The sequence below is a fragment of the Homarus americanus genome, unplaced genomic scaffold, assembly GCF_018991925.1.
Source record: "Homarus americanus isolate GMGI-L3 unplaced genomic scaffold, GMGI_Hamer_2.0 scaffold33468, whole genome shotgun sequence".
In the NCBI taxonomy this organism is placed as follows: Eukaryota; Metazoa; Arthropoda; class Malacostraca; order Decapoda; family Nephropidae; genus Homarus; species Homarus americanus.
In genome coordinates this window covers 10298700-10326692 of record NW_024714177.1, presented here as the reverse complement: position 1 = coordinate 10326692, position 27993 = coordinate 10298700, and positions in this window count along the sequence as shown.

Genomic DNA, 27993 nt, shown 5'->3' with positions numbered 1-27993 from the left:
AACACCAAACCACCCAGTGAATTCATGACCACGTGAGGTCCTTCATGTCAACACCTACGGACAAGTTAAGAACATAAGAAAATAAGGAATCTGCAATAGGCTGGTTGGCCTGTGCATGGCAGCACCTGTCGAAAGTTACTACCACTCTCCATGAATCATCCATGAATCTATCTAGCCTCACTTTCCAGCGTTCCAGCACTTACTACAAAATTGCTAAGCTTGTTCCACTCGTCCACCACCCTATTTGTGAACCAGTTCCTTCCTATCTCCCTCCTAAACCTAAATTTATCCAACTTAAATCCGTTGCTACGAGTCATATCCTGCTCGGATATTATAAGAACTTTATCTATATCTCCTTTATTGATTCCTTTCACCCACTTAAATACTTCTATCATATCTCCCCGCACTCTTCGTCTTTCTAGGGAATGTAAGTTTAGTTTCTTTAATCAATCTTGATATGGAAGGTTTCTAAGTCCCGGAGTCATTTTCGTCATTCTTCGCTGCACCGACTCCAGTGAATTGATATCCATTCTATAATAAGGGCACCAGAACTGAACAGCATAATCGAGGTGCGGTCTGACTAGCGCAAGATATAGTTGCAATAAGATCTCTGCACTCTTATTACTTACACTTCTAGATATAAAACCTAATACTCTGTTTGCCTTATTTCGAACATTAACGCACTGTTTTCTAGGCCGTAGGTCCGGGCTTACAAGTACCCCTAGGTCTCTTTCATAAGTCGACTTCTCTACGTTGATGTTGTTAAGGCTGTATACATTGACAGTATTTGTTCTTCCAATATTAAGTACGCTGCACTTGCTGGTGTTGAATTTCATTTGTCATTTTACTGACCACTCCTGCTGTTTATTTAAATCCTCCTGTACTGCATTTGCATCCTGCCCTGAATTAATCAGCCGCCCTATTTTGGTGTCATCCGCAAACTTGCTTATGTCACTGCTGATCCCAGTATCTAGACCGTTTATGTAGATTATGAACAAGAGTGAGCCCAGTACTGACCCCTGGGGAACCCCACTGGTTACACAGCCCCACTCAGATTTAACCCTCTGTGTTCTATCGGTGAGCCATGATTTTATCCAATTTAAAACTTTCCCCTCGATACCATGAGCCATGACTTTTCTCAGAAGCCTCTGATGCGGTACTCTGTCAAACGCTTTGCTAAAGTCTAAGTAAATAACATCGTAATTTTCGTCATTATCTTCTTTCCTAAAAAACATCAGCAGATTTGTTAGACAAAATTTTCCCTTTATAAATCCATATTGAGAGTCGTAGATTAATTTGTTTTTCTCTAAATGCAATCGGATGCTATCTGCTATAATTGATTCAAGAAATTTCCCCACTACTGATGTCAAACTAATCGGCCGGTAATTTGACGCTGATGCCCTGTCTCCCTTTTTGAATATGGGTACTACATTTGCCTGCTTCCACAAGTCTGGCACAACTCCCTAACGAGTTGTATGACCCAGTGTCAGTCCGAGAAGACCGGACAGCTCGCCAACTGCACTGACTAACTATTACCCCGGAGCACAATTCGCAAATCGATTAACATCATGGTCCCCAATTACTGTTGGGTAGATAGAGGCAAATGGCGTAAAGAAACTTGCCCATAGTTTCACCCTGCCCGGGGATCAAACTCAGGTCCGCTCGCTTGCGAGGCGAGCATGCTGACCATTACACCACAGGTCGCCACCTTTTTCACACACACACACACACACACACACACACACACACACACACACACACACACACAGAATGCTTTGCATATAAGCTAACTTAACAAAATTGAATACTTGTATCAATATTTCAAGCAAAGAACACTATAACACTTATTAAAAACGCGCATATGAAAGTTATGGTACTTCTAAACAACTACTAACAAAGTTTACATGTCAATAAACAAGCTCGTAAACTCTGCGTAACTGAACAAATTCTACATACTTATAAACAAACTCTAACTGTGAACAAACTCTACACGCGTCAACAAACAAGTTCTTGGCACGTCGTCCATGTTGTCACAGCTGGCCTGTCTAAGCAACATCAGCTGTTCATGGCGGTTAACACGTTCTGCCATGTTTGTAAACCGGACCACAGAGCCACACGACTACAACTGTACCTGCCTAATACACTTCTCTCTCTCTCTCGCTCCCTATTTAATTTTGAAGTGCATATTCTCTATCTATTTCATACGGTGTTTTCTTGGTTAGGGGTCATCACGGCTCCTCGAGGCGCGGCTCAGACAATACCACCGATCACCATCACGTTCTCGAGAGTTGTTCGTTCTACTTGTGTGTGTCATGCTTGGTCGTGTTGACACTTGCTTCTGATTAGTTACCTTCACTACCACTCTTTATGATGAAATTATTTCATAATGATATTAAATCTACCTCGGGATGGATCCAGGGCTCCCATTTACCCCTACCTCTAATTCAGACAAAGCTGCCCAGTACACGATCATATGAGACAGGTGAGATAGAAAGATATAATGTACAGATGAATAGATACAGATAAGGAGAAAGGTTCGTCGATAAATAGACAGATATATAGAAACAAAGTCATATTAATTCAGCATGTACAGCACACAGTCAGAGCAAATATACAAACAATGGTAAATAGTAACTCAATTCAGCCAATGATATTACCTACGAAAACCATTCACAGTGAATTTTTCAATCAGAATCCTTAATATTTTTTAAGATTTCTACTGGTAGTCCGAAAATATGGACAAGTAATGGAACCTGGCATGCCAGGTCTTATCTAAACAAACACACATTACTACGTCCAAAACCACACGAGGCACTAACATTATCTAAGTTTCTTCAAATGAAATAAATGCGGTTAGGTTACTTCTAACATTTAAAGGTCACAGCACAAGGTAAAGCACGCCACTTGGCCTCCTCCAGCAACAAACACCAGAGACACCGCCACCACACCTACACCTGTGTCCAACAGCGACAAACACTGAAAGGTGAAGGACGAGTCGAGCCACCCCTCCCCCTCCCCCAGGAAAATCCCTTATACAAGGTCATAGTCCGGATACACAGCTTCATATTCCTCCCTAATCTGTGGTTCACTCAACCTGGAGGCCGTAATTATATAATGCTATCTCATGTCACCAGTTACGTGTGGGAGAAAATTCTGAGAGCAAATTTCTGAGGATCAGAGACTAATTTGACGCAACACAGAATAAACAGCCGATGTAAACAAGTTGTTATTATGCTTGACGGCGTGTCTCTCTCTCGGCACGCACGCACACACACACCAAACTACCGCCGACAGCCACCCGGAAATTAACCTACCCAGCCTCCATAACAAAATACAAACACTCCACCGTCACCTGTCCTCTTTAAAGACACCACCTACAACACACTGCGGGTGAGAGGAAGATGTGTATAGCGGCCAAAGTAACGAGAGAGAGAGAGAGATCCAATTTCCTTACACTCGTCATTCACAAAATAAAACTTCACATCAGATACTGGTACTCGACACTGGTGTGAAGATAGTGCCACATTACCAGGGCCGTTTGGTCGATACATTCACTGTCTTAGGAAGAAAAGATCGACTCAGATGTCCGGGTTAAATCACCGTCTTGCTTGAGAGTAAAGAGGACCATGCTGACTCGCGCAGACAGAACTTCTTACCTTTACATATAACGACAATATGATCCTACATGGTCCTTCTGACAAATTTGATTTAGTATTTCCATTCTGTTATACATTATCTGCCACAGTCTGAAACAGCAATGAAAATGTCCGTCCTTCTATCTGACAACACTTGACGAAGCAAAATTTGCCTGAAGACATAACAACACTTCCCTCCGGTCCTACAGGTGGGGAGGACAGACGGACGTGTGGTCGTACGCACGTCATCCCTCAATGTCCGCCATTTGGCAATTAACAAACTGATCAGTTTATCCGTATATTCTCAGAAAGATACACATACTGTTTTATATATATATATATATATATATATATATATATATATATATATATATATATATATATATATATATATATATATATATATATATATATATATATATATATATATATATATATATATATATATATATATACACAATTACAGTCTTTCTTAAATTTCTAGTAGTGAGGCTTCGTAGATATAGTGACACATTTCTGTTACATGATGTGTTTCACCCAAGAGTTTATTTATATCAACATATTACTGCATATGTGCTGCGACCGATGTTTTACAGTACCATAATTCTAAAACAGAAAGCAAAGACCAACATCAAAACCAAGCCGACATAACAGACAGAATCGCCAAAGACCCGCGTCACCTGCGAGTTAATTGGCTGTTGGCAGATGTGACGGTTGGCCAAATATTTACCTGTGTGTGTTTACGCCACCTGATCCCGACCACCGACAGGTACTGGACCGGTCCTACTGCAGAGTTTATTTCTTCCTCTGTCGTTCACATCTTTATTCTTATATATTTTCCCCGTCTATCCTTCACCTACACACTGACCTCTTCAAGTCATCCTTCACCCTACACACTGACCTCTCCAAGTCATCCTTCACACTACAACCTGACCTCTCCAAGTCATCCTTCACACCTACACACTGACCTCTCCAAGTCATCCTTCAACCTACACACTGACCTCTCCAAGTCATCCTTCACACTACAACCTGACCTGCTAACACCATGATCCTTCTAAACTAAGTAAAGGACTTGCAAGAACAAACACAATGACGAAGACGAAAACAAAAACATTACAGTCATTCAGTAAACGACGAGGGAGAGAAAGAACAAGAACTGGGTAAAGCGAAAACAAAAGAAAAGCTCGAAGAAAAGCACTACTCGCTAAAAATGGGGCGAAGAAATAACATAAGATAAACAAAAGGGAAGTTATTACAATACGGTGTGGCTGGTGAACTGGGAGATAACATCAAGGGGCGCTATTAGGCAGGGCATGGGAGTAAGTGGGTACCGTATGTCTGTAAAGGGGGAGATAAGGGAAGTGATAAGAAAAAACTAAAGAAAGTAAGCCAAAAATGAAAAGAAAAACAGGAGTTTGATTGATAAGTGAGATATAAGAAGTAAATACATAGACAAAAATAATTAGATAATAAATAAATTAATAAATTATCTTGATCACTAACTTAAAGACGAGGAGAAGCTAAAGAGAGAGACATTACACAAAAGCTAACAGCACCCATATCACGATCATACCTATCACTACCACCTTTACCACCACTACCATATCTACCACCACCATTACCACAACCACCTCTACCACCAACACTACTACCACCACACTCCATCACCCTCGGCGCCACAGCTGAAGATAGAGGCCTAAGTGGGAGATAAGACGATAGACAGTTGCCAACCAGCATCCACAAGGCGGGACTTTGAAGATGAAAAGGCCGACAGCCACAAGTGAAAGGAAGCTCACCCTGACGTCACCATTTCTTTCACCATCACTCCTAGGTGGAGGTTTTACAAAGAATTCTGATCTGTCGAGTACACTTTGGCTAAGGTGTGTGTTGTCGAGCCTCGGGGGTGAAGTTATCTTATTGCTGAAGCTCTTCTCTTAAATACCAGATAGTAAACCTATGAAGCGCGAGTGTCAGTTGTTGTTATGTTTGTATATTGTGATTTGTGTTACTTAGTCACTAATCTCAGGAACAGTGAAGGTTGGATCTCTGTAACTTGACACGTCAGATGTAAGAAACTCTGCTTTCTCGGCCACAGCTCTAACACGGGCTACAAGTACTGCTCTGTGTACTGGAGGGAATAAGTCATGCATAGTATTCCAAGTGTTAAGACATCACTCTTCAGGGAATACTTGTTTATACTCCAGCGATAAATCCTCGTATTTAAGTATTTTATTCTGAATAATACCAAACGACTTTATTGAGCAGAGAGAGATCCTTACCACTCACTGGGTTAAGGAGTTTAGTCGGGGTAGTTCTGTTAATAACTTAAGAGGGTTAACTTAAGATGATAATAATAATAATAATAATAATAATAATAATAATAATAATAATATAAGCAGCGCTATCAACAATGGAAAATATGATAAACTATAAATAAATAAGTACACAGTACGGTACTGTATAAACTAAAATGATAACATTGCACCAGGTCGGGCCACTTCACCAAGACAGCCCAAGGCTCCTTACAGCGGGAGGTAGATAAAGCCTAAACTCACGGACTCCAGTTATCACAAGATGGATGTGGCCTAAGGCAGCGAGAATGAATGTGTGGGGAGGCAAGAGGCTGCTATGCTCACGTCAACGACCTCAACATAACTGCTGTATAAGGGCTAATTCACTACGTTGGTCTGTTGTATTTTCTCCTTATGGCTTTAAAGGTTAAATAGTATCTCCTCTAACCATGGCTAAAATAGTGCACCAGCGCCCAGTGAGATGGTGTAAGTACATCTCTTCTCTGTATCTCTAAGAATGGCAGCATCCAGCGAGACGGTGTTACGTGTGTCTCATATAACCGTCTCTCAACTTGTCTCATCTGACCGTCTCTCAACTTGTCTCATCTAACCGTCTCTCAACTTGTCTCATCTGACCGTCTCTCAACTTGTCTCATCTGACCGTCTCTCAACTTGTCTCATCTAACCGTTTCTCAACTTGTCTCATCTGATCGTCTCTCAACTTGTCTCATCTAACCGTCTCTCAACTTGTCTCATCTGACCGTCTCTCAACTTGTCTCATCTGACCGTCTCTCAACTTGTCTCATCTGTCTCTCAACTTGTCTCATCTGACCGTCTCTCAACTTGTCTCATCTGACCGTCTCTCAACTTGTCTCATCTGAACCTCATCTGTCTCTCAACTTGTCTCATCTAACCGTCTCTCAACTTGTCTCATCTGACCGTCTCTCAACTTGTCTCATCTGACCGTCTCTCAACTTGTCTCATCTGACCGTCTCTCAACTTGTCTCATCTAACCGTCTCTCAACTTGTCTCATCTGACCGTCTCTCAACTTGTCTCATCTGACCGTCTCTCAACTTGTCTCATCTGACCGTCTCTCAACTTTACATAGAAACAAAGTTCAAGCGACGAGGAAGAATATTTACCCTGAAATAAGGTGGCCAAAATTGCGTTGAAATTACTCTCAGATTTCCCCACAACCCAGACACGTGCTCTCATATCCTGTGTGACGTAGTGAAATTTCAGCACACCAACGTCGTCAGTAAACACGAGGGAAACTCTTAATTTTTCTATGGTTTCCCTTCCATTTTCTGTTGTATTTCGTGCATTTGTATTTATATTTGTCATACTTTTTCAACACTGATCAATGAACTAAGCTTCACCCACTTTCACCGTCCTTAACAACCTTAACAATCCGTAGTAGTTGACTGTGTTATCGATTGTAATGTCGCGCCGCCAAAAAGGAGAATTCAATGCCTTTTTTTTTTATTCAAAGTTTAAAATCATTTACTTTCTCTTCCTTTTTTTTGTGGTTATCTTCTTTAATCTGTCTCACAGGTATTCTTCTCTCACCCTTTAATCTGTCTCACAGGTATTCTTCTCTCACCCTTTAATCTGTCTCACAGGTATTCTTCTCTCACCCTTTAATCTGTCTCACAGGTATTCTTCTCTCACCCTTTAATCTGTCTCACAGGTATTCTTCTCTCACCTTTAATCTGTCTCACAGGTATTCTTCTCTCACCCTTTAATCTGTCTCACAGGTATTCTTCTCTCACCCTTTAATCTGTCTCACAGGTATTCTTCTCTCACCCTTTAATCTGTCTCACAGGTATTCTTCTCTCACCCTTTAATCTGTCTCACAGGTATTCTTCTCTCTGTCTCACAGGTATTCTTCTCTCACCCTTTAATCTGTCTCACAGGTATTCTTCTCTCACCCTTTAATCTGTCTCACAGGTATTCTTCTCTCACCCTTTAATCTGTCTCACAGGTATTCTTCTCTCACCCTTTAATCTGTCTCACAGGTATTCTTCTCTCACCCTTTAATCTGTCTCACAGGTATTCTTCTCTCACCCTTTAATCTGTCTCACAGGTATTCTTCTCTCACCCTTTAATCTCATCTAAAGTCTTGATCTCTCGTCCATTTACCTCCCAATATTATTCTCTCACATATTTATTTCACTTATCTCCCCTCTTGCCCTTTAACCCCATCTATACTCTCTTTCTCTCATCTATATTCTCTCCACACCCTCTCGTCTTATCTGTTTTTTCCCTCTCATTCATGATCACCTTTTATCTCCATTGTTCTCCCTTATATTTTTCTTTCTCTCTTTCATCTCATCTAAATTCTCCCCTTGTCACCCTTTCTGGCTCAGTTCTTATTTTCTCCCCGCCATTTCCTCCGCCGCTGACCATTTCGGGAATTCTTTCAGCAACCTCCAGCGTGCTCTCTCTCTCTCTCTCTCTCTCTCTCTCTCTCTCTCTCTCTTATACACTAGTACACCTTTTAGTCCCTCAGTGTCTCCCATCTCACCAGACTCTTCCATCCACCCACCACTCTTCCATTTATCTACATATCCACTTTCACCTCCCGGAGCTTCCCACTCTTACCCTCCCACTCACAGCCTCCCACTTCCCTCTCCTTAAATTTCCACTCTTCCATCACACTATATGTCCCTACTCACTCATCACACTCGGATCTCCTTTTACCTTTCTCTCCCCTCTCGCCTCTATCTCTCTTTCTCAATTTCTTACGTTCTACTTCGGTTTACATTCTGTTTCTTCTCCTCCCATTCACTTTTTAATACTGTTTATATTATTATTATTATTCTCTCTCTCTGTCCCACGATTCATTAATTATTAAACCTCTTTCCCCCTTTCTCTTGCCATTCCTCTAATTCCCCATTCTCATTCTCTCTCCCCCACCAATCACCAATTATTCTCAACTCTCTCACTATCCTCTTCTTCCTATATCTTACTCCTTTCATTTCTTGCTCTCATTCTCATTCCTTCCCTTTCTCACTCCTCTCCCTTCCCCTCCCCCATTCTCATTACTCTTACATATCCCCTCTCTCACAACTCATCTCCCATACATTTCCCGTTCCCTCTCCACCTTCCTCCCTACCCTCTCTCCTCTCCAACTTCCTCCTACCCCTCCTCCCTCTCTCCAACTCCTCCCTCCTCTCTCCTCCTCAACTTCCTCCTACCCTCTCCCCTCTCAACTTCCTCTCTTCCTCCTACCCTCTCCCCTCTCAACTTCCTCCTACCCTCTCCCCTCTCAACTTCCTCCTACCCTCTCCCCTCTCAACTTCCTCCTACCCTCCCTCCTCCAGATGACGTCAGTGCAAGGTTGTGTGGCTCACTTACGCTAAGTGTCTCAAGGCTCGACTTATTACCAGGTCCCGCCGAGGGCCTCCGAGACACCTTGCCTGCACCCTCCCCTCAACTCACACCATACAACCTCCCCTCTCCTCAACTCACACCCAACCGTTCACCATACACCTTATCCCAACCACTACCCTCACTATACACCCTCTCCTCTACCCACACCATTCACCATCACTAACCAGCCACCCAAAAGCTTGCATACGCTGATTTAACCCCTTGAGTACGTTAACTTAACCTCTTGATTACTCTGATTTAACCCCTTAAGTACAATAACTTAACCCCTTGAGTACGATGCCTTAAACCAACGTACTTAAAGGGTTACTAAGGGGATCAGCATCATATTCAAGGTGGAAATGATCACTAACTGGTATATGACATTTAAGACGATCAGCTGTGTAAACAATTGTTGCCCTCCCAGAAGCATCTGTTTGTGCACGAGAGAGAGAGAGAGAGAGAGAGAGAGAGAGAGAGAAGAGAGCCTGACTGAACTACTCAGTTAGATCAAGATTGTTCTCCATTCTTTGCCATTAAGTTGTGAGTACTTCAGATCTCTCTCCAGCTTAATCTACCCGTTTCTCTTTTTATACACAGGGCATTTTACACACACACACACACACACACACACACACACACACACACACACACACACACACACACACACACACACACACTCACACGATAATCCAGTGATTCTCACTTCACGACTCACTCACTAAATTAAAACAAACTTGATGTTCGCAACGTAATTACCCTAACGAGCCTACACTTAGGTAAACCAGGATTGAAAAACAATCCCCCATGTAAATACCACGACCAATTCGTTTCAATTTATTCTTGCAAAATTCTTCCATTCAGTTGGTGGTAATTGGGTTTTATTAGGAATTTTAATTACTAGTGCCTGTTGGTTCTAACTTTACCCGCTGAACATGTACTGACAACCGCTATTTATAACATGGAAATTTATTCATTATACATTTGCGGTTGAAATTTACTTATAAATGTAATTTCAAACATGGAAAATTTATTCCTGATAATTTTACAAGTGAAAATTTAGTTGTACCCTTAAATTAATTACAAACTGTGATTGAAAAACAAAAATTAGATTTTATTACCTTCTTAGTGAAAAAATACCATCATTAAGCTTTATTTTGGAGTGAGTGGAAAATACTACCAAAAGCAAGATTTATTCATAATTAAAACTGATGAAACTACTAACGCCAGGATTTATTCATGATTCTTAATAAAAAAAAATACTAAGATTTATTCACATAGTACAGGAAAAAAAATTCTTAAGTGAATCTTTGTTTTTAGTAAAGGTTATTATTAGCGATAACTGTAACACACCTGGAGTTAAAGACGGTCAGTCTCTCATACAGCGAGGCGGAGACTGCTAAAAACATCTCTCGCTAGTACAGTATACAGTATATATAGTGTACACAGCATCCATATATACGACTACACACACACACGAGCACCGAGGCATACACGTAAACAAGGTCGGTCGGCAGAAAATCTAAAAAATCCTTCACACACACACACACACACACACACACACACACACACACACACACACACACACAGTATAAAATATGTTGTTGAGAATGAAGGCATCATTTCCTTCCAGGGGCGACGGCAGTCAGTCATCGGGTGAATGACAGTTGAGGTACAAAAATATTGCTATCCACATCCTGCCTCCCTCTCCCCACCTTCCCTCTCACTTGCTCACTATCTCCCTCCCACCTTTCCTCTCACTTGATCACTGCCTCCCTCTCACTTGCTCACCCCCTCCTACCTTCCCTCTCACTTACTCACTGCCTTCCCCTCCGCCACCTTCCCTCTCACTTGCTCACCCCCTCCTACCTTCCCTCTCACTTGCTCATTGCCTTCCTCCCACCTTCCCTCTCGCTTGCTCACTGCCTTCCGTCCCACCTTCCCTTTCACTTGCACTCACCCATGCTACCTTCCCTCTCACTTGCTTACTGCCTCCTTCCTTCCTCTCACTTGCTCTTATTCTACCTTCCCTCTCACTTGCTCACCTTCCATCCCACCTTCCCTTTCCTTGCCTACTGTCTCCTCCACTAGCTCGTTCCCCCCCCACCCTTCCCTGCCCCTCCTTCAATTTATGCGACTGCTGTAGCCATTCTCATTTTCAAAGTTCTTTTTAGAATCATATGTAAGAGGGGCGAGCCTTTATGAAACACACACACACATATATATATATATATATATATATATATATATATATATATATATATATATATATATATATATATATAAATATATAAATATATATATATATATATATATATATATATATATATATATATATATATATATATAAGAAAAAGAAGAACCACACACAAACATAAAATCTCTTAGTTCTCGTCTTGGAAGAGAAACTGGTTAATCAACATCACGTATTGTAAAATCAAGCGCAGTATTTTAGATTAATTTGTTTGAAGGAAAAAAAAAGTTGACCAAAAATTTTCATATATACGTCGACCAATGTTTATAATATGACGCGTCTAATAAACCTCCCTTGTCTGGAAAAATACTATCAGTGTGTCAGTCAGGAAAGCCATGTATTGGGCTCACAACGCAGGCCAAAATCTTTTTCTAGGATTACTGAATTGACAAACCTTGAACTGTGTACACATGACATACACTCAAACATTAGCTGGTAGCCGGAGACAGCATAAATATTACACTGAGATCATATATATATATATATATATATATATATAAACCGGCCATCAGTAGCAATTGAAAAATGTGAAGTTTTACGAGTGACGGGAGTGTACACTGGCGGCTCATGTTACATTTCACGGAAAAAATAATTATTTTCAATGAAATTCATGTATTAATATAATAAAAAAATGGTATTTTAAAACTTTGATTTGGCCTGACTGTACAATATGACGCACCCATAGTTATTTTGTTGTGCACGTGGCTAGTAATATATATATATATATATATATATATATATATATATATATATATATATATATATATATATATACAAAGAAGTATGTCTGTGTGTTTGTGTGTGTGTGTGTCCACACGAGAATCTCGGAAACTACTTTACCGATCTGTAGTGATGATGTATGGTATTATATGTAGTGATGATGGATGGTGTTGTATGTAGTGATGATGGATGATGATGTTATATGTAGTGATGATGGATGGTGTTATATGTAGTGATGATGGATGATGTTATATGTAGTGATGATGGATGATGTTATATGTAGTGATGATGGGTGGTGTTATATGTAGTGATGATGGGTGGTTATATGTAGAGATGATTAGACAATAAAATAATAACAGTTTAATGCTAAAAAAATATACTTTGCTGTACCGTTGTAGTGGAACTTACATACACCGTTAATGAACTATTGATGGAAGAAGAAGTTTTGGGGACTGAACAGTGAGACAATGTGGAGCCTCCCAGAGGGTGGCGTCCTACCGTGCCTAGCGAATAAGCCGCCCGGAGGGCAGCGTTTCTGTTAGTATATGTATAAATTTATTGTCACCTGTCGGCCCACACCGCTGTCTGTGATTGGCTAATTGTTTTTTCTTTATGATTGGCTAATTAGGTGATACCCGAGAACGACCAATGTCAATGAGGGTGGTTCACGGCTTGTATGGTTATATAAGTTTTCTAATGTTTTGATTTACGATGATTTTTATATCAGTGTTATTTAGTTTTGGTTGTTTAAACATTTTGTAAGAGCCATATTCTGTTTTATAGGGTATAAGGTGTAAAACTTTTAATGTATTGTATTAGGATTAGTTGGCAACCGAGCCATATTTGTGTAGTGGTGGTGATGGTCACGGCAGAGCAGCGTGAGCCACCTACTGTATCGGACAGCACCGAGAACCAGGAACTCCGCCTGGTATAATAATAATAATAATAATAATAATAATAATACTAATTAACGGTTTATTGAAAGAGCTTGGCAGCCAGAAGGCTGAAAATATACAGTTACATATTTGGGGAATGGGTTTCGAATTACAAATAATATACAAGTAACATAAGTGATACAAATAAGATATATAATAACTAGATGGGGAAAAGCTCAAACTACAGTTCATTTCAACATAGTGACAGTGCAAGGAGTAGTGTTTACTGGGAGTGAATACACTGGTTTATTACAAGTTATTGATAATTTTTTACAATGGTTGGGACTGGGCTGTTCTTATAGCGATCAGTTCGTGCACGTATGGGCTGGATGCGGTTGTGGTGTCGAACAGCAATTCTCGGGCTAGGGATCTCAGGTGGTAGTAGGAGCCGGTGTCGAGGATGGTGTAGAAGCTTCTTACCAAATTTGCAGATGAGGTCGTGAGGTCAGTGAGAGTCGACAGGGTCAGTGTGTTGAGCGCTTCTTGATATGTGGAGTAGGAAGGGAGAGAATAATCTTGCATGCCCTCTTTTGCACTTTTCTAGGTGTTTACGTTGTGTGGCATTTAGGGAGGAAGACCAGGTGGGGGAGGCATAGGTGAGCTTGGGAAGTATGAATGTTGTGTAAACACTGAGGAGCTCAGGTGCAGGAACTCCAGGGACTTGAGTCGGCGGAGGAGGTGGAGACGGAAACTGGAGGATTTGACAACTTCACTGACGTGTGATTTCCAATTTAGTTTGTTGTCTATGGTGACGCCGAGGAGCTTCGTGGAATCTACAACCTGGGTGTGTTCGGACCTAAAGTAATGGAAGGAGGTGGGACAATGTCGGAGGAGAGGTTGATGTGCATAACCATGGTCTTGGTATGGTTGATGGTGACATGGTTGTTGGTGGCCCAGTTTTGGAGACTGTTCAATAAATCCTGAAGGGCGGTATAGTTGGGAGCAGAATTGTTGACGCTGATCCCAATGGTGGAGTCGTCGACATATTTCCAGCGAGCAGGGGTTTCTCTTAGGGCATCATTGATGAGCATAAGGAAGCAGAGTGGTCCCATCTTGGTACCTTGGGGGACGCCACAGGTGAGTGACTGAAGGTGGAGACAGCCTCGGAAGCCTTGCAGCTTGGCGTCGGTCACTGAGGAATCTGTAAGCCATGGTATAAGACTTCTCCGAAACCCGAGGTCAATAGCTTTGTTGATGATTATATTGTGGTCGACTAGGTCGAATGCTTTAGTGAAATCAATGAAGGCGACAGCTACAGACGTTTTTCGTTTCTCGAGATGGCGGTATATGTAATCGAGAAAGCTGACGTGGGGTACAAGATAGCCGCCGAGTTGTGCGTGAAGTAATTGGATATATTTGGACATGAAGACTTGCTCGGTGAATGTAAATAGTGTAATAATAAATGTCATTTTTACACGACGAGTTTCCGTAAGCCCTTCCTCTCGGTCTGAAAGTCCCGGGACAAGTGACAGTATACATATAAGGATGAGAGGGTTAGGTATGAAATAGCGAAAAGTGAAAAAATAATTTTGTTTTCAACAATTCCAACTGGTGTACACAGGGCTGATCATGTAGGCATATCATCATTATACAAGATAAAAATGGGTAGCATCAACAGTGACTAAACGTAACCTGACTTAACTAAACCTAATATACAGTACTTTAGGTATAGGTTAGTTATGTAATGGTATTAAACGAGGTCTTGCATGAAACAGAGCAAAACTACCAATAAATATTAACAATAAAATCTACCCTTACTTGGCGAAAACGTCAATTGTGTTTTAAGGCTTAAAGACATTATCCCTCTGGGGAGGTGAAGACTGCCCTCACCCTCTAATGCTACAGTACTCACCACTTCCCTGCCCTGCCCTGTTGTACGTACCTGAGGAAGAAGAAACAAAAAATTAATAAAACATAAACAGCAGGAAGACACTATCACCACCGCTATATAAGACCAACTTACCGGTCATCACAACATGCAAACTAGCGGGTAAACACAAGGAGACTGTCGGGCGCTCATCACCCTCTGGAACAGTGACCATAAAGATGACAAGAAACCTGAGTCAAAATAATAACACCATAGCCAAAATAAACTTTGAACAATTTTAAATGTAAAAACCTCTCGACATTTAAAATTCAAATAAGCTAATAAAAAAATCACTTAACAAAATAAACCCTTCAAAAAATAAATCCGTCATCCCCACACAATACCAATATAAAAACACCATGACCACAGAAAAACTCCGATGATGATAATAATTATGAAAAAAAAAATCAAAATTAAAATTACAACGGAGAAAAAAAAGAAATATTTACATATACTGTATATGTAATCAACTGTTTAAATGACAAAGAGAGACTTTACATTATATTCTGTTATGGCCAAAAACAAAGGGGAGGGATGAGTTACGAGGCTGTTACTCTCTCGCTCTTTGTGTTTCTTTCTCTTTCATTCTAACATTCTCTCATTTAAACAGTTGATTACATCGGGATCCCTGACAGGGTTCTAGACTAATCACATGATAACTGGTTTAATGGATAATTGGGTAAAACTCTCCTATTAGAAAAACCTTCCCCAGGGTTATTCCATAGTAAATGATATTTTAGAAAAAAAGTTACATAGTAATAAACAGTAAACATTGTAGACCTCAATTGACGTGCTGTGGACAGAGGAGAATCAGCAGAGTTTGGAAATATCTCTCTCTCTCTCACACAGTAACCATGGTAACAGCAAGAGAGGGGAAATAATACAGGTGGTGGACCAAGAAGACCCTTAAATAAACGATGCAGGATCATGATGCTTCTTTTATAATCGCGTCTGGTGCTGCTGTCTGCTCCTTCCCTCCCGTCTGCTACTCCTTCCCTTCCGTCTGGTGCTGCTCCTGTCTGTCTGCCCCTTCCTCCGTCTGCTGCAGCTGCGCCTGTCTGTCTGCTCTTGTCTGTCTGCTGCTCCTGTCTGTCTGTTCCTTCCCTCCAGTCTGCTGCAGCTGCTCCTGTCTGCCTGCTGCTTCCCTCCCGTCTGCTGCTGCTCCTGTCTGTTTACTCCTTCCCTCCCGTCTGCTGCTGTTCCTGTCTGTCTGCTCCTTCCCTCCCGTCTGCTGCTGCTCCTGTCTGTCTGCTCCTTCCCTCCCGTCTACCGCTGCTCCGGTTGGTCTGCTCCTTCCCTCCCGTCTGCTGCTGTTCCCGTCTGTTGTTGCTGGTTCCTCCCGTCTACAGGTTCCTTTTCATGTCTGCGACTGCCGATTCCCCCCCGTCTGCCGCTGTTAGTTCCTCCTGGTCTGACACTTCCCTCCGTCGTCTGCTGACGATCCTTTTCCGTCTGGTCCATTCCTCGCCGGATTTATTTGTCGGATTTATCGGTGAAGCGAGTCATTCAGTGCGGGATTTATGGATTTATTCTGGTTCTTTATACATTTTCCTAGATTGGTATACATTTGTAGGATTTATCAGCGGGGATTTTACACACTACTAGATTTATATAAGTTCAATCAAGGATAAATCAATAGGATAGTGTAATGTACTGTACTCCTAGTCTTAAAAAAAATCCTCGCACTTAACATTCATACTTGATCTGGTAGATTAATGGAACTTAATTTAGGTGAGATTGATTTGAAAATTTCTTTTAAATTCAAAACTAGTCATACAAATGACTGGATTTATCAACAAAGGAAATAATTCAGAAAAGATTCACGCCTTTTTTTTTACCTTACGAGGCTGGATTAAACAGTCGTGATATATGAATTATGGAACTGATACACAATTGGATTTGTTTATGTTTAATGTAACATGATGTAGATAAAGCGGGAAAATCTCACTTATTCTCCAACTGGACAAAATCCTAAGATCTACATTGTAAATTGGAAACAATTCTAACATTTGAAGATTCGTTGAGCACGGCCCATCTGCTGGGTTGGTTAGGTAAAGTAGAGTTGAATTAGGTTATGGACTCGGATTGGGTTGGATTGGGCTCAGGTTGGATGGGGTTGGGCATAAATTTAGGAAGGGTAATCTTTAGTTAAGTTATGTCAGATTAGGTTAGATTGGATTGGTCTATATCAGGTTAGGTTAGGTTAGGTGAGATTGGGGTCGATGGAAGAGTGTCGTAGCCCGGAGGCCGTTAAGGCATGGTAACGAACCATACATCCAATTTACAGGACTCCCTCCAGGAATATTAAAGTGAAGCGGTGAGGTGAGTGGATACCATCTACTGCACCATCTCTCTTTCTCTTCAAGCAGTCCACTCTCTCTCAACCCCCCCCACACACACACACTCTTCTGCCTCACACAGAATACAAACTTCGTGTTCAGCCAGTCACTGATTAGCTTAAGGTAGATATATTCTATACACGATGACCGAGATATGGGTCAGACGGTAAACCTAACCTAACCAAATACAAACTCCGTGTGTGTGTGTGTGTGTGTGTGTGTGTGTGAGGTTGGAGGGTCACACAAACAATACACACAGGACACGTAGAGCCTCAGGGATAAGAGTGCACCAAATGACCCGCCATGAACAACAACCGTCGCCGCCACCACTACTAGAATACCACCACCACCATCACCAATAACACCACTACCACTAATACACCACCGCCAATAGTAACGCCCACCACCACTAACACCATCACCACGAACATCATCACCACCACCACCACCACCACCACTACTACTACTACTACTACTACTACTACTACTACTTTTACTTTTTTTAAACACGTGGCCTCCAGCCTCCCCCAATAGCCACACCTTCGCCACCATTTATTTACCTTAATATTAAATATCCTAATACATAAGAAACTATCCTATCTATGTTAAATTAGTTGAGCCGCAGATCTATGCGGCATTCAGTGACTGTAGCCTCATAGTCAATATCTACTACTAATACTACTACTACTACTACTACTACTACTTTTACTTTTTTAAATTATGGCCTCCAGCCTCCCCCAATAGCCACACCTTCGCCACCATTTATTTACCTTAATATTAAATATCCTAATACATAAGAAGCTATCCTATCTGTGTTAAATTAGTTGAGCTGCAGATCTATGCGGCATTCAGTGACTGTAGCCTCATAGTCAATATCTGCAGCAGTTGTCGGAGTAGGGGCAGAAGCTCTCGTTCCCCTGAAGCAGAGCAAAGCCGACCGAAGGAGAGAGAAGGACAGTCGACATCTCATCCAGGCTGTGACATAACTTCTGGGCTGCTGCTTCTGTTCGGAGATCAGCTCCGCGAGTCTGGCGTAGAAACATCTTGCGCTTGGGCCCATCCCACCCGAGGTTGTGAACACTAGAGGAGTGAAGCTGCCTTGATCAACATTTTGTATTCTCTCCCCATATGCCCTTCTCTTGTCGTTCTCGTTCCTCCTATGCGCAGCATCGATAGCTAGGTTACGGTGACAAACGGCCATGGGATCAAAAATCCTGATGTCGAAGAAAGCTCGCTGTCCCCGCGTCCAGAATCCTCGAGCACTGACGTCCACACGGGCTTCGTTAGAAGTGTTTGAAGTCCTATGTTGGAAGATCTCGCCATCCAGTGGAAGGAGGGTCGGTTCTACCATGACGTCCCAGCAGATTTGCTTCAACATATTTGCTGTGAGATCCCTTACCTCGTCATGCCTCATGCATATGAAGCCCCCTTTCTTGCAGACCATGGCGTGATCGCCATCATAGGGAGAGCCACACACGCATTGGCAAACCATCTACTGGCCAACCGTACCTTAGAGCAATGGCATCTGTAAATTCTTGTTTGTTAAGGCTGAAACCATTTGCCCTTATCGGTAACGTAGTTAACCAGTTCGAGGCGCCCACCTCCTGCGCTATAGCTACTTTTTCTGTCAAATTTTCTGGAACCTGCAGCAATAGTTGCTGCAACATGTCATTTTGGCAGTGCTGCCGATCTGTTGTAATGGACCTACGGATCTTATTAACTTTGCTGGTGTCCACTTCCCCTGTTGCATTCTGGGCTATTATGTGGTCAGTGAGGGCTGCCGTGAGCTTAAGTGAATTTTGATGTTCAGAGTCGGCAATCTCCTCTGGATTAGTTAGTCCCATCCCTCCCAGTCTTGGTGGAAGTGCAAGAAGGGTTCTTTCTGCTAGGGTTAAGTCAGGGTGTTTCACTAGTTTGGGAATGAACTTGACACTGATTGCTTCTTCCAAAGGGTGGAGGAGGGGTCCGATCTCAGGGATGGTACGCATCAGGTAGTTCCAACGATGCTTGACTCCATGGGTGAATGCTGCAAAGGCCGCATGTGGCTCTGTGTTAGCAATCTCCGATAGAGCTTGGATTTCGCTAACCCACTCATTCACCTTTCCCTCTACGTACTGGGTCTTGAAGTCCGTAGTGCCAATTACTGCGCCTAGATGTCTTTGGCCGTCCTTAGTTATTTTTACCTCATTTTACTACTACTACTACTACCACCTCCACCAATAACACCACTACCACTAATGCACCACCGCCAATAGTACCACCACCACTACTAGTATACCACCACCACCACCACTTCTAAAACCACCAACACTAACACCACCATCATCAACACTATTACCACCACCATCACTATCACCACCATCACCCAAAGTTACAAACACTTGCCTCCCTCCAACACTACATGACAACTCTGATATATGCTGAAACACCAAAGGTCACCATCACAAACAAGGTCATGGAAAAGTCACCACAGAAAAAAATAATAAGCCGAGTATTAAGAGCTGCCCGCGTCAAAATAAAGTGGTAATCCTCCACCCCCCCAAAAAAAATCGTAATCCAGGAAACATTATAAAATCTATTCGAGCACCAAGGCCCCCCCCCTCCTACTCAAGGTTATGGTAAAGTAAGAACAACTACTAAAGCCTGGCTGCTATTGACTCTAGGGAAAAGTGGCGACGTAATAATACCGGGGGGCACTGTAATCAGAGTTCACAGAAAAATTTATTTACCTCTGGTTACTAGGCGGAGGTAGTTGTTTCCCTGTGTGTGTGTGTGTGTGTGTGTGTGTGTCATAAAACGATAGGACAGCTGTCGATAAACCAGTGGTAGACGTGTTGGTACTGGCAGGAGTCGCTGTGTGTGTTGGTTGAGGTGCATCAAGGTCACACAAGTCCTCTGATTTGTGAGTTTGTGCTCTGATGACCGCCCTGACACCTGTAGTTTATATCCACCCCTTCCCTGTAATCTGCTCCCCCACCTTACCCTTCTCCTCATTCTCTTATTGTTTATCCTCATTCCTTCACATCTAGGTACACCTCTCCTTCATCCTAGTCCTCCACTCAAGGAACTTCCCGTTTGGTAGAATAAGAGTCTGGTGAAGGCGCGTGCGTTCCTCCCCCACCACCAGCCCAGCATCGTCGTCACCCAGCTGTTCACCACATGGCCCCACCGACCAAATTATACCATCAGATTTTACAACCTCGCCGCCCTATAACATATGACGCAATACCGGAGCTAGTTACCACACGTTTTATAAAACATGGCCTGTTATACTGGCATTTCCAACAACATTTTGTAGCTATTTCCCGCAGGCACTCCAATATACGACCTTTCATGCAGAGAAATATAGAATTGGATTCCCGCATCTCTTACGTAACACAAAAGATTATGAACAAAATAACTCCCTCTAAAGCTAATGTCACTACCGGCTCCCATCAACGAACGAGCCTCTGAAAATATCACAGCAAACAAGAGATGAGAATAATTTCATCGTATAGTGTTGGTCGACCACAAGACGTGTGTTGAAACTACCATTATGGAGCTCCAGTTTAACAGGAGGATGTGTCGAGACCGGCAACTGTTCAAACCTTACAACCCCAAGATAACTTTCATGGCTCACCCTCACCCACACGTTCTCCCTATCACCATACTAATCTCACACCACGAATCCCAAAATCATCCTAATTCTGTATGTCTCAAGGTATCCCCAAACCACGAGATATGAGCTGAATCAATTCATACACATCAGCCGAACCACAAGAACGGTTTCAAAACCTTCAGTTAGACAAATGAACTGAACCTAAATGAAAGCCTCGGAACAGTTCTTGTCGATATCTTCTGAACCACAAGAATTGCTTCTGAGTCAACCCTGACCACAGTGTACTGCAACGACTACCATTCTGAACCACAGACACGAAATGTCTCATTCACCTAATGAAACAATATCACAGGTTTCAGAATCTCTCCTAGGCCGACTGATACCATTCTAGCGATAGTAGCGTAGTAACTTAATAATAAAAACACAATAATTCTAACATGAATACTATTATTATTACATGTACTAATATCATTTATTACCACATATATGTTACTGTACTAAGATTTAACAATAATATTCACAGTCTTTTAAAACAACCATTATATGTGTTTGTTGACAGCCTGTTTAACTATTTGAGTAATGGGGTTTGTACAGTTTCGTTCAAGATTCTTCGAACACTGCTGGAGACAGCTGGCAACTCAAGGCCTTTTATTTACTATAGCACGTGGTAAAAATTATGAACAAATGTAAAAGTGATCGGTGATTGGTTACTTAGTTCCCCGTTGCTTAATTTAATGGTTGGGCTGTGTTGTTTCGCATTATATTATACTACATACTATAGTAAACAAAGGGCCTCGGGTTGCCAGCTGTCTCCAGCAGTGTTCGAAGAATCTTGAACGACACTGTACAAGGACTCTGGAGTTTCCACATCTTGAACACTTTTGAGTACTTGTGACTAACCAAGCGGGTAGTTGTATGCGACGGTGTAATACTTCACAAGGACAAACTTCTTGGTTACCGAACACACATCAATGACGGTTTAGGTTGGGAGTAAACACACAAGGAGGTATATTCTGGCATACGATATTGTTTACCAAGTTGTAATGATACAGTTAACATCCTGGGAACATGTGGCGCCACTAACATTGACCAAAAACAAGTAATGGTTCTCCCTCTTCCCAGCTGACGTCACGCATTACTATAAATAAAACCGGTTCTCACTGAGGCAGATACAAAACAGGGTACACAATTAAAATGATAAGTATATCTTCTTATACTATACTCTAATATAATAAGAATTTATAAGAACGCTGAGGAGGATAACATAAACGCTAATATTTATTCTACGAGTTTAACATTTTCTCATAGTTCACTTGGTATTAGGAGTGTTTTTCTATTTTGTGGTTCCGACATAATATGTAGTGAAAAGCAGCATTAATGAATACAAACTAATGACCCAGAAGTAGATGCCAGATATTGCCAAGTGTTCAGGGAATTTTGCCAACAACTGTACATTACTCAGCTGTTAATTAGTACCTAACTTATAGTTGGGGTGTGAAAGTGGCAGCCATACTGCTGCACCACTCACGGGCAGCCAAGCATACAGGAGCCAGTTTCACTTTCATATACACAAAAAAGGGGTTATTAAGGCGAACAGATAAACAGGATTCCGGCACTAAGTCAGTCTGCCACCCCTTGCTACACCTGCCTAGCGACACCTGTACAAGGATGCGACTGTGTCTTTGATCTCCGGGATTTACTAGATGAAGGTGAGGTCTTGGGTGTGATTATTGGGAATATGGACAAATCAAGTTGGTCTTCATTTACTAACAGTGACTTTCTTTGAAGAGGAATCTCGTTTTTCATTCAGCCTTTTCAACAAGACGTTCCACTTTCTCCCTTCTTCCCCCTTTTCCCCCTCACCCCCTCCACATGACACTCTTGCTGCTGTGTGGCCACGCTAGAGGTGACGTCACAGCTCTGTTTACTCCCAAGTCACGTAGCAGTGCTGTGCCCCCTGAGAGTAGAACCTCTCTCTCTCTCTCTCTCTCCATACCACACAGAGGCTGCCTCATAGCACTCAAACCACCTATCTTAATAAAACCTATTCTAATAAACTAACCAAACTTATGTTACAGAAACATTACCTAGCCTAACTTAAGCCTATGACATAACTTATGCTAACTTAACCTAATCTAACAAAACATGACGTAACCTAGCTTATCTAACCTATCCTAAAGTAACATAAGCGAACCTAACCTAATCCAAGTTGATCTACCGTAACTACATGTATCTAAACCCACATTACGGCCAGGCAGTGGGTAACCTGCGTTTTCATAGCATGACTAATACTGACCAAACCGAAACTAACCAAATCGAACATAACCTATCCTAGCCAAACTTAACCTAATCTAACATAACCGATCCTCATAGTTTAGAAGGGAAAATATTTTAGTGAAAGGGTGTCCCCTAATATCACACCTGGCGATACAGTCAGTTGTACAAGGAATTGGCTCAAGCTGACACAACATTCTGCTGGTCCGTGTAACAGCGAGTCCAGCCGCGTCCCAGCTGGTGATGTATGCTAACTACTACATTAACGACTGCCATAACACCGCCGCGCGTAAGAGGACCGAAGATGGGCCATGGTGGTCGTAATTATAATCTACACTACGCCAGGCAATGAGCTATTAGGTGTTGTCATCGTCAGTTATGTTTATCGGAGCAGGTGTGAGTTAATTACTGTACTGAGTTCGTTCTTGTCTGGAGATGATGTATGACCCACCCGAGGCTTGTGGAGTGTGTCCAGTCAAAACTCTTGGGTGTTTCTCAGTGTCTTCTGATTAATGATGTGACAGGCAAGCAAGCGCTCAATGTGAGGAGTGGTGGTACTGTGGGTGTACTGTGGTAGGGGTGGTGGTACTGTGGTAGGGGTGGTGGTACTGTGGTAGGGGTGGTGGTACTGTGGTAGGAGTAGTGTACGGTGGTATCGGTAGTGGTAATGTGACAGGGGTAGTAGTACTATGGTACGGATAGTGGTATGGTGGTAGTGGTAGTGTGATAGGGTAGTGGTAGTGTGGTAGGGAAGTGGTAGTTTTGGTGGGGTAGTGATACTGTGGTGAGGGTAGTGGTAGTTTTAGTATGGGTAATGGTACTGTGGTAGGGGTAGTGGTAGTTTTAGCATGGGTAATGGGTACTGTGTGGTGGGCATAGTGGATCGTGTGATGGGCATGGTGGGTGGTAGTGTGGTAGGGATAATGGTGGTGGGCAGGGGTGGTGGTGGTGTGTGGTTGGGGTGGTGGTAGTGTGGTGGGGTAGTGGTAGTGTGGTAGGGGTAGTGGTAGTGTGGGGGTGGTGGTGGTGTGGTGGGGTAGTAATAGTGTGTGTGGGGGTGGTGGATGTGGTGGGGTGGTGTGGTGGGGGTAATGGTGTTGTGGTGGGGTGAGTAGTGCTATAGTGGGGTGGTGTGGTGGTGGGTTGGAGGTGTTGGTGCTGTGGTAGGGTAGTAGTACTATGGTGGGGGTAGTGGTAGTGTGCTATGGTGGGAATGTGGTAGTAGTACTATGGTGGGGGTGGTGTTAGTAGTACTATGGTGGGGTGGTGGTGTGGTGCTATGGTGGGGGTAGTGGTGGTAGTTGGTGGGGTGGTGTGTGCTATGGTGGGGGTGGTAGTGTACTATGGGGGTGTTGGGTTGTGGTGGGGTTTGTGGTAGTAGTCTATGGTGGGGTGGTGGTAGTAGTACTATGGTGGGGGTAGTGGTAGGTATGGTGGGGTAGTGGTAGTGTGTGGTAGGGTGGGGTAGTGGTAGCAGTCTCACCACATCCTTAGCACCACCACCCGCATACAACAAATTATCCATAACTTTCTTAACATGCTTGGACGACCTCCAATAACACACACACACACACACACACACACACACACACACACACACACACACACACACACACACACACACACACACACACACATATATACACACACACACACACATATATACACACACACACACACACACACATCAAGAGAGAAGGGCATTAATCCTCTACTGAAGGAGGCTCTGTGTGACTCTTGGTCTTGGCTACACTGCACTGCGGAAGATGAAAGTTCCTAGGGAGTAAAATATATAAATCTGTTTACTGGGCCTAAAACCAGGGGTCTCTTAACTCCCTAGAGCCTCAATGACCAAGTAACAGATCACACAAGAGCTTCCGTGAGCCTCAAGAACCCCAGTGATCAAACCCTATATCAGAGGAGCCTCCAGGACCCCGCTAACCCGGCACCTCTGCCCTGGTGGGTCCCAACACTGCCAAATATACTCACATGGATCGTGGATGTGTCTCAAGATGACGTCATATTTTGGCACCAACGGGGATCTGACTTGAAAGGGCCACATCCTAGCATCTTCTCTCGTGGCACTTTTGTTATCAGATTCACTTGGCACTCGAATTTTTGGTGAGAGCACTCTGGCACTTAGGTAAGGCCCTCTGTTACGCACTTGACGTTCGTTTCTCAAGGGTCAGACAGCCATTGAGTGCTGAAGCCACCAGAACACATGCTTAAAGGTTACATTTTGTGTCGTGTGGTTTATCTCTACAGTATGTTCACTTCATCTGCGGGACAACACGAGGTGATTTAGTCACAATTAAGAAACAACTGCAAGGTAATTCACACACCTAAGTAACGGTTCTGACGTTGTGATGGAGGAAGTACTTAATAATAACAATAATAGTAATAATAATGTTTTCTTTTGTCAATTTCACAAGCGGTTCCCGTTATGGACTATGGAGTTCTACAACAACCTGTTCTTTTTGTGGATCATTACACATCTGTTTTCAAGTGGATCATGATACGAGTGTATAACACTGTTCTCCAACAAGACCATAACACAAGAGTTCTTCATAAACATTTTCTAGATTAGGATCACATAAGTGTTCTTCACACATATATAAAAACAAAGTGTTCATCATAAGTCATAGTAGCTGTTCTTTGCATATATAATAACATTGTTCTTCATAAGGGTTATTTTTACATTAGAGATAAGTGATAGAGGTATAAGTATATACTGTATATAGGCACTGGGAAAAATACAGGTACAGGTACAAGCACAGGTGGTTCAGGGTAAAGAAACACGAACAAATACAAATGCAGTTAGATTAAGATGTAATGACAAATACAAATACTGGTACAAATAAAAGTACAGTCACAAGTAGAGCAAAGTACAGGTACAGGTACAACTACGGCGGGAAACAACTGTGAGAAATATCCAAGGACAATAACCACGAGACGAGTCACACTACCAAGACCAACCTGACAGAATCTCACGTCTCACCGAGCTGCTGACACCACAGCTCACGAGGCTCAGGGACGATTACCGCCTCGCAAAGACTAAACCAAAGAACCTTGAGAGAGAGAAGGGAGTAAGAGCCTTGAGGTACACCTGAATTTCGTGATGATCCATTATAAAGACACGTCTTCCGGAGCTGCTGCTTCCTTGGTAACTTTATTCCTGTATACAAAGGCGCACGTCGCTCGTTATAAGGTAAAAGTGCCCTAACCTAAGCCTGACCGAACCTACCTTAACCTAACCAGAAAGAACCTACCTTAACCTAACCCGACCGAACCTACCTTAACCTACCCAAACGCGACCAAACCTACCCTAACAAACAAACATGACCTAACCAAACCTTGCCAAACATAAGCAAGCATAGCCTAACAATCACAACCATAACCTAACCAAACTGAACATAACCAAATCTAACCTAAACAACCGTAACTAATTTCAAAGTGAATAAACGCTAACAAACCCCGAGGAGTGGGAGGAACACCTTTGAGGTACTGTACTTTTAAACACCGTGTGAGGCGAGACACCAGAACACCGCGAGATACGCCAGAACACGCAGAACTCAGTGAAAAGTTTAATTCTTCATTTATTGCACACGTTTGCCAAGTTTGTCATCCTCAGGCCAACAGACGTATGACCTAGAGAGACTAAATTAGAAAAAAAAAAAACATCGAAAAATACCCAAGGCATAACATTTCATCCCTCTCATGAGATCAGTAAATGTCACATGATTTCAGTGTCTTCCCGTCACCTTCCTGTTTCTCTCATCCCAGGACCGTTACGATGACTAGCCTTCACGGGGACTATCCTGTGCAAACTCTCGATAAAGACCTCCATCACTGTAACACGTCACCCCACCCTCCACAGGCAACATTATACTCGCGCCCCAGACGTACTCCGGTCATTCACCTGTGTCACCAGGCGTCTCACAGGTTCGTAAGTTGATTTGTACTCACAACTTGGAGATGAGAAAACGCATCTAGTTACGGACGACTCTCTGTGAACTTTTGGACGCAATTTTGGCCGTAATTGTCAAGGTATAATTTAATTGAGCAAATCGGGTACATTCTCCAATCACCAGCTGAGAACAAAATCATCGTAGCTACTCAACCAAGAGAACCAGAAACTTGTATCCGGACGCTCGAGATTCATATATAAAATTGTCCTCGTAATTGTATACAGTATCTGAGTGAGAAGGTGTATAATGTATCTTACACTATAACAAACACGACTTAGAAATTGCATTATAACTATTGTAACTTGATGCATTATCTTATTCTCACTTGAAGGGAAAACAATTCATCTTACAGACCTGTGAGAATAGTGCGCTGCCGACACCCCGCGACCTGACACAACTGCTACTCACTCATAAAATACAAGTTTAATCTCCAACTCTGACTACTAGACAAGTTGCGCCCCTTCCAGGATCGCAAGTCTAGCTTCAATATCCTTCCAGGAACGCGAGTCTAGCTTCAATATCCTTCCAGGAACGCGAGTCTAGCTTCAAAATACTCCCATGAAAATATGTGAGTAGTTTCAATAGCTTTCCTGGAATAAGAGTCAAACTTCAATTCTCTCTCTCTTGCAACAACTGACGGCGGGAAAAGTGGTGAAAAATGAATCCAGGGACCATTAATATCCAGGCGAGTGTGCCACCCCAAATAATTAAATTCCGATGCAAAGGTGATGGCGGTAGG